The sequence below is a fragment of the Mirounga angustirostris genome, unplaced genomic scaffold, assembly GCF_029215605.1.
Source record: "Mirounga angustirostris isolate CCGP_5_RB_7025 unplaced genomic scaffold, mMirAng1.0.hap1 SCAF_5, whole genome shotgun sequence".
Classification (NCBI taxonomy): domain Eukaryota; kingdom Metazoa; phylum Chordata; class Mammalia; order Carnivora; family Phocidae; genus Mirounga; species Mirounga angustirostris.
Genome location: NW_026991713.1, coordinates 94,908,674 through 94,917,678, shown reverse-complemented (window position 1 = coordinate 94,917,678; position 9,005 = coordinate 94,908,674). Strand labels below are relative to the sequence as shown.

Genomic DNA, 9,005 nt, shown 5'->3' with positions numbered 1-9,005 from the left:
AGGGGCTGTTCCAGCATGCCCTTTACCATTGGGTCTCCTAAAAACTTCCTAAGAATGGCAGACCCTCAAATCTTTATAGAGTTTATCTCCCACCCTCTGAAACACATATCTCCACAAGGCCTTCAGTGTGGTAAGCTGACTTTTGCTTATCTGGTCCAGTTGGCATAATGTCATTGTGATGTTCTGTGGAATGTCCATATGATGTATAATTTAAATTATATCATCAAAAGCTCAATGGTTAACATCCCTGGAGCAAAACTAAGTGACTATTTTCCATTCCATGTAAATGCAAACTTTCTGGTCCTCTTCTGTTCAAGATAGAAAAAAAACTTCTTTTATTTACCAGATCAATGGCTGTATATTAGGTACCTGAGATCCAGTACCACTGCTGTGTGCAGTCATTGGCTAGGAGTAAGCCAGGAAGACTGTGGCCTTGAATGCTGAGGTGGATCCAAAAGAGGAGCAGCTGGAGACTGGCCAGCCAGCAACATTTTTCACAGTAAGTTTTAGGAGAGGTCTGACTGGCAAACCTCAATACTTCAATGGCTGTCACAGTGCTCATGGCTAACAAATGGGTCTCAAGAAGATCCACCAGGATCCCTCCCCCTCCTGACCTTACTCTCTGGAGGGAATTACTGTTAACATTTTCTTGCATATCCTTCCAGAATTTCTAAATCATTAAAAGCATGTCTTTTTTCTTTTTCTTTTTTTAAGATTTTATTTATCTGACAGAACAAAAGCAGGGGGAGCGGCAGGGAGAGGGAGATGGAGGCTTCCCACTGAGCAGGGAGCCTGATGTGGGGCTCAATCCCAGGACCCCGAGATCATGACGTGAGCTGAAGGCAGACACCCTGCATGTCTTTTTTCTCTTAAACCCAATGGGATCATGGTATAAACAGTGCACCATAACTTCACAACATGTCTTTGAATACCTTGCCATACAAATAGGTATACTGCTACCTCAAGTTTTTTAAACAGCTACATAAAATTCTATTTGCTTCTGTTGTAATTTATTTTCTTGGCTTAGTTACATGAAATATTCCAGCATTCTTTAAATGAAGTTTCCCTTCTAAAATTTTTTTTCTGTTATATGCCACAAAAGAATTCTAAGACAAGAAAAGAAAATGAGAAAAAATAAACTTTGACAAATTTTCTTAGGATAACCAGTTGAAAATTATTTGAACAGAAACTGAGCTTTGCTGGAGAGGTAAAAACAAAACAAAAACTGGCTTACTTCCATAATTCAGAAGGCTTATATTGACCTGAGTCGTACTAGGTCTAATGGAGGATAACTTGATCATAATAGGGATGTGGTAGGATTAAAGAATTGCAAAGTCTCATTAACATCTAGGAACTATACAGTGCCAGCAGGAATAGTAAAGTCATTTCTACCAGTTAAATCAATGGAGTATTTAAACACACACTCGGAATAGATTCAAAATCCATATTTGGCCTAATTAGGGTACGGGATCATATGAACGCAAAAAGAAAAAGGCTGCCAACCAATTCAGTATTTCCAAAACAGTTTTTATAGTCCTCAATTTTATTTCCATATACACTCCATCTCTAAATCTACAGGAAAATCCGTTTGAGCAAAAACATGCCATTAGTCAGAAACATTTAATATATATTTGTTAGTGCAAGTCAGAAACATAATTTCATTTTATAAGCAGAGTAATTAACATAATTCTCCACCACTTCATGCAAGGCGTCTGTGCCACAGAGCCTGAAGTAGTATATGGTGGGCTTAGTCTGGGTTGAACAGACTTGACTTTTGATTACATAAACACATTATCCCTAAGGGCAGATTTATATGGATTTCCCAGTTAATGGAGTTTTTTTTTTTTTAAGATTTTATTTATGAGAGAGTGCAAGAGAGAGCATGAGCGGGGTGAAGGGAGAAGCTGACTCCCGACTGAGCAAGGAGCCTGACACGGGACTCAATCCCGGGACTCCAGGATCATGACCAAAGCCAAAGGCAGACCACCCAGGCGCCCCCAGTTCTTGGAGTTCGCAGTTAAGTCAACTAATAAGAACAAGTCTGTTATTTGCCCAATAGTGTCTAATAACCCTAGCCTAATCATTTGATACGTATCATCATGCATACTGAGCAAATTAAGTTAAACTCTAAATCTCAGCTGCTCCATGTACTAGTTCTGAGATTGTGGGCAAGTTAAACTTTCTTTGCACCAATTTTTATCTGCAAAAGATGATTAGTGACAAGTTTTTCCTTTATTTGGGAGTAATCCTAGTAGCATTTGGTACATAATTGCTATTTAATGGCTCTCCTAGAATTTCTCCCCTTTGCACCAAACAATCATAACATAACAGAAATACAGGATAATCTGTCTTCCACTAGCCAAAATTCTGCTGGGATATGGAGAAAAGAAAAAATACTTGTGAACAATTAAAAACATTGCATAATATCAACATTGAAAAAGCAACCCACAAAATGTAAGAATGTTTGCAAATCATATTTCTGCTAAGAGAATAATAACCAGAATATATAAAGACAATAGAGAAAAATCAGTAGTAGAGAAAACAACCAAATTTAAAAATGGACAAAGGATTTGAATAGACATCTCTCCAAAGAAGATGTACAAATGGCCAATAAACACATGAAAAAGATGCTCAACATCACTAATCAATGAAGTCCAAATCAAACCACAATGCATCATCACCTTACACTTATTAGGATAACTAATAAACAAGTGTTGGCAAGATAGGTCGGCCCCTCCTGATACACAGAGTTTCCCACAACAATAAAAGGGAGGGGGCAGTTTCCTTTACCAGAAGACACAGAAGAGATGAAGGAAATGAAAATGGTTGAGGAATATTAATATAAAGACAATACTGTCTTGTGGCTCCTGAGTGGCTCAGTTGATTGAGCATCTGACTCCTGATTTCAGCTCAGGTCATGATCTCAGGGTTGTGACATCGAGCCCCACATGGGGCTCCACATTCAGTGGGGAGTCTGCTTAAAATTCTCTCCCTCTCCCCCTTCCCCCCCCATGCACTCTGTCTCTAAATAAATAAATAAATCTTAAAAACAAAAAAAAAGACAACATTGTCTTAATGGAGACAAATAATATTTGAAAGGTTAGGGCATAGATTTGGAGAAATTAACCTTCCACGAGATAGAAAAGCACACTAGCCTTTTGTTAACTCTTAGTCACTGCTATCAGAGTAGGGATTTCAAGCATTTTGGTCTATTTTATGATGATCTGGTAAAGGGAAATTATTTGGAATAGCTCTGGAGGCTCAGGAAGTAAGAAGAATGAAATATCTTCCACTAAGTATTGCAGTAGGCAAAATTCTAAAACAACCTCCAAGATTCCTCTCAGTGTATATGCCCTATATAGTTCCCCCTCCTTGAATGGAACCTTTGACTATAATGGGATATTATTCCTGTGATTAGGCTATGTTACATGATACGGGTAATGGGATTTTGCTGTTATAATTTAGGCCTCTAATCAGTTGACTTTAAGTTATTAAGAGGATGGTCCTTGGTGGGCCCTACCTAATCAGGTGAGCCAATTAAAAAAAGATCTGGAGGACAGGGACAGGAGCAATCAGATTTGAATCAGCAGAGAGTCTTGTTGGCTTTGAAGAGACAAACTGCCATATGGAAAAGTCCATATGGCAAGGAACAGTGACCTCTAAGAGTCAAGTCTAAACCAACTAGTGAACTTGGAAAAGGAACCTGAGCCTCAGATGAGACTGCAGCTCAGGTAAGATCTGAGTAGACTTGTGTCCAGATTCCTGACCCATGAAAACTGTAAGATAATATGTGTTCTTTCAAACCACAAAAACTTGTGGTAGTTTGTTACATGGCACTGGAAACCTAACACAAGTATCTTTATAGTAAAAATATATAAAATAAATATATTTAATATTTTGTGTGTATTATATATTATAAATATATTTTATACTATAAAATATGGTATATAGACTGGCAGATTTATGCTAACTTGTCTGATGGTGGGGTAACATAGCTTATAGGTTCACAGGCATAGGAGTCTAGTATATTGAATGATCGAGGGCAATAGCATATGTAATGGAGAGAATAATGGATTGAGAGACAGGAAATAGTATTGTGTGCTGGTTCAGCCACTCACTGAGTAACCCTAGATAAATCACTTAATTTGGGGGAGCTTCAGCTCCCTCATCTGGAAAGGAAGGAATTAGACTGGGTGGTGATGATGGTTGTACAACAATGTGAACGTACTTAATGCCACCGAATTGTACACTTAAAAACGGTTCAAAGGGGGGCACCTGGGTGGCTCAGTCCTTAACCGACTGCCTTCGGCTCAGGTCATGATCCCAGGGTCTTGGGATCGAGTCTTGCATCGGGCTCCCTGCTCAGCGGGAAGCCTGCTTCTCCCTCTCCCACTCCCCCTGCTTGTGTTCCCTCTCTTGCTGTGTCTCTGTCAAATAAATAAAATCTTAAAAAAAAAAATGGTTCGAAGGGTAAATTTTATGTATATTTTACCACAATTTTTTAAAAATTAAATGTTTGGATCACAATTCGATCATAAAGTGCTCATTTTACCACATCTCTATCAGCATTAACAATCCTGACAAATTGTTTTTTAAAAAGGATGATGATATATAGTCAGTCTGCAGTTCTAATAGGAATATTAGACATTTTTGCCCTTTGAAATTATGTTTTTGAGGCATTTCCAGCTGAGCTTAATATCAGATCCTCTTTCCACAGTTTGAGTCACTTTATTCCCATCTCAGCTGAATCTCTAGATTAAATTCTGGTCTTTGGTAAAACACATTAAATATCTCTTGTTTAACAATAACACTTGGCATCAAATAACCTTTGTTACTGGCAAGACTCAAAATTGTATTTGTTTTGTTTCCTATGGCTGACTGCCTATTTTTGTAACCTTCCTAATACCCTAAATGCTCTGTGACTTTCATTCAACAAATACTTAAAAGTGTCTACTGTGTACTGTGCACTATTTTAGCTGCTTAGATTAAAATAGGGAAAAACAAAAACATCTTGCCAGTATTTACTTTTTAGTACAGCAGGGGAAACAGTAAGTCATAAATTTAAGTGATTAAGCTGAAAGTGTTCCTGGAATGTTTGAGGAACAGCAGTGAGTATGGATGGACAGAGCAGTAGTAGGTCAGAGAGGTAATGAAGGGCCCAGTTAAACATGGATTTAGGATAACTGTGGAGGCATTGTTTTAATTTGAGGGAAATTGCAAGGCATTGCACACTTTTTTTTTTTTTTTAATTTTATTTACTTATTTGAGAGAGAGGAGAGTGTGAGACGGGGGAGGGTCAGAGGGAGAAGCAGGCTCCCCGCTGAGCAGGGAGCCCAATGCAGGGCTCCATCCCAGGACTCTGGGTTCATGACCTGAGCCAAAGGCAGACGCTTATCCAACTGAGCCACCCAGACACCCCTGCACTGCACACTTTTTTTTTTTTTTTTTTACATAATGTATTATTTGTTTCAGGGGTACAGGTCTGTGATTCAACAGTCTTACACAATTCACAGCGCTCACCATAGCACATATGCTCCCCAGTGTCTATCATGCAGCCACCCCATCCCTCCCACCCCCCACCACTCCAGCAACCCTCAGTTTGTTTCCTGAGATGAAGAGTCTCTTACGGTTTGTCTCCCTCTCTGGTTTCATCTTGTTTCATTTTTTCCTCTCTTTCGCTATGATTCTCTGCCTTGTTTCTCAAATTCCACATATCAGTGAGATCATATGATAATTGTCTTTCTCTGACTTATTTCGCTTAGCATAATACCCTTTAGTTCCAACCACATCATTGCAAATGGCAAGATTTCATTTTTTTGATGGCTGCATAATATTCCATTGTGTATATGTATGTGTGTATATATATACATATATATACACATATATATGTGTATATATACATATATACATGTATATATGTACATACATATATATGTACATACATATATACATATACATACATATATATATATACACACACACACACACATACACACACACATCTTCTCTAGCCACTCATCGGTCGATGGACATCTAGGATCTTTCCATAATTTGACCATTGTAGACATTGCTGCTATAAACATTGGGGTGCAGGTGCCCTTCAGATCACTACATTTGTATCTTTGTGGTAAATACCCTGTATGCACTACTTTTAACAGAAAAGTAATATGATCTAATTTATATTTTAAAAGACTAAAAAAACAAAGACCTATTTTAGCTACACTGTTGATAATAGACTCTGGACAGTCATAGGTAGAAACAGGGAGACTATGGAAGTAACATAGGCAAGAAGACTTCTTGCTAAGATGGAATAACAGAGACTGAATTACCCTGCCATCTGAAACAATTAATAAAAAGGACATAATATATAAAATAAATATTGAACATCAGCAGAAGATGATTCTTTAGAGAGGGACAACAACTAAGGTGAGCCCTGTGATTGCCAGCACACTCCATGGGGAGTTTCTTCATCACAGTGCAGGGGAAGGCAGTCTAACAGGGGCCTAGTGGTTTCACTGAGTTGAAGGAATGGAGTTGAGAATTAGAGAACCAGCACCGCTAGAATTCCCAGAGCAGAGTACCAGAGAGGAAGGAGCTGCAGAGTACAGAGGTTGCAGAGGATCTCCCCGAGTTTTTGGATGAGTACTGTTTAGCACATGTGTGTGAAGAAACTACCCAAGGACAGGAAGAGAACCACCTGCACTAGTGGACACAGTTCCTGGGGCTCACGAGAGGTTTGGATTAGTATTCCCACCAGCCAGAGTGAAAAAACTAAGTAGATTATGGGAGAAAAAGTAGAGAACTCAGAAAAGTATTGCTTCAGGAGTGGGAAAAAAATTGCCCTAGACCAAAGGCTGCTCCATCACACTTAACCAACTTAAAAGAAAGCCTCAGTCACAGTTGGGGCAAACAATAGATTAGCCAAAAGTCATTAGAGGGAAAAGGTGAGGAATGAGATGACCAGATGGGCTTTGAAAACTCCAACATATTCCTGGGATCTAAGAGGCCACATGCGTGAGTAGGGCTGTTCACAAGGTCAGGAAAGACCTGAGAAGGTCCTAAGCTCTCACTTCTGACTGGCCTTGTGAGTACGTACAAGCAGGAAATAAACGCTAAGATAAAGTTGTAAACTGCATGGGTAAATGTAGAAGATGTGCTCCAACATGCACAAAGATCCCTCAGCAAAGACAGAGATTTACTTTTTAGGCATGTAAGGAAATTTCTCTCCACAGTTACCAGCTGACCATTGAGCTAACTGAGTAGGGGCGTCAGTGGCTCTACACACAAACAACACACACACACACAAATACAGACTAAACAGAATCAGTCCAGAAAGAGTCACTGAACAAACAAATACAACACGTAGCAACAGCAACAAACCCTGGGAAGGTGAAAGAATCTGATTTCCAGAGTTGCTTAATTATATTGTTTGAAATGCCCCATTTTCTTTTTCTTTTTCTTTTAAAGATTGATTGATTGATTTATCAGAGATTGAGAGAGAGTGCGTGAGTGCGCAAGCAGGGGAAGCAGCAGGCCGAGGGAGAAGCAGACACCCTGCTGAGCAAGGAATCTGATGCTGGACTCTATCCCAGGACCCTGGGCTCATGACCCGAGCTGAAGGCAGATACTTAAGCGACTGAGCCACCCAGGCATTCCAGAAATGCCCCATTTTCAACCAAAAATTATGACATATGGAAAGAAACTATGGTCCATACATAGAAGGAAAGAAAGCATTCAATGGAAACTGTACCTGAGGGAAGAGCAAATGATTAGTAGACAAACACTTTAAACCAGCTATTTAAAATATGTTCAAAGAATTAAGAGAAAACTATAAAGAACTAATAAAATAATGTTTGAGAACAATGTCTCATCAAATTGAGAATATCAATAAAAAGATAAAAAGTATTTTTTTAGAAGATTTATTTATTTGAGAGAGGGAGCACGTGCGTGCTTGAGCATGAGCTGGGGGGAGGGGCAGAAGGAGAGGGAGAAGCAAACTCCTCCCTGAGCAGGAAGCCCTAGGTGGGGCTCGATCCCAGGACCCTGATACCAGGACCTGAGCCGAAGGCAGATGCTTAACCAACTGAGCCACACAGGTGCCCCAAAAGATAAAAGGTATTAAAAGGATCCAGATAAAATTTCTGGAGTTGAAATATACTATATCTGAAATGAGATATGCACTAAAGGAGCTTTAAGGAGGAATAATAAAGAATCAGCAAACTCGAGGATAGGTTAATTAAAATTATATAACATAAAATGGGGGTGGTGTGGAGCTATACATATATATATACAGTTTTTGTAAACTATTGAAATTAAATCTATATTAATCCAAGTTAGATTGCTGTCAATTAAAATGTTAATCCACAGAGCAACCACTAAGAAAATAATTTAAAAATATATAGTAAAGGGGTGCCTGGGTGGCTCAGTTGTTAAGTGTCTGCCTTCCGCTCAGGTCATGATCCCAGCATCCTGGGATCAAGTCCCACATCAGGCTCCATGCTTGGCAGGATGCCTGCTTCTCCCTCTCCCACTCCCCTTGCTTGTGTTCCTGCTCTTACTATTTCTCTCTGTGTCAAATAAATAAATAAAATCTTAAAAAAAAATATATATATATATAGTAAAACAATAAGAAAATTAAAACAATACCATAGAAACATCTACCCAACAGAAAAGAATGCAGTAATGGAAGAACTGGGGAATGAAAAAAAATATAGTAAATGGCAAAATGGCAGACATATATCCTTTTTTTTTTTTTAAAGATTTTTTATTTATTTATTCATTAGAGACAGAGAGAGAGAGAGGCAGAGGGAGAAGCAGGCTTCCTGCGGAGCAGGGAGCCCGATGTGGGACTCGATCCCAGGACCCTGAGATCACGACCTGAGCCGAAGGCAGACGCTTAACCATCTGAGCCACCCAGGCGCCCCAACATATATCCTCCTTTATGCTTTATTACATTAAATGTAAGCAGATTAAATTCTCAAACAGCAGAAATTGGCATATGGCTA

At 39.1% G+C, this 9,005-nt stretch overlaps 1 long non-coding RNA gene across 1 annotated transcript; it reads left to right on the top strand.

The window, feature by feature from the left end:
- The first annotated feature begins 427 nt into the window (after window positions 1-427).
- Window positions 428-7,905, top strand: LOC135364464 (uncharacterized). The gene is made up of 2 exons (XR_010411612.1): window positions 428-499; window positions 7,468-7,905. It is a non-coding gene; the product is annotated as an uncharacterized LOC135364464 (long non-coding RNA).
- The last annotated feature ends 1,100 nt before the right edge of the window (window positions 7,906-9,005 follow it).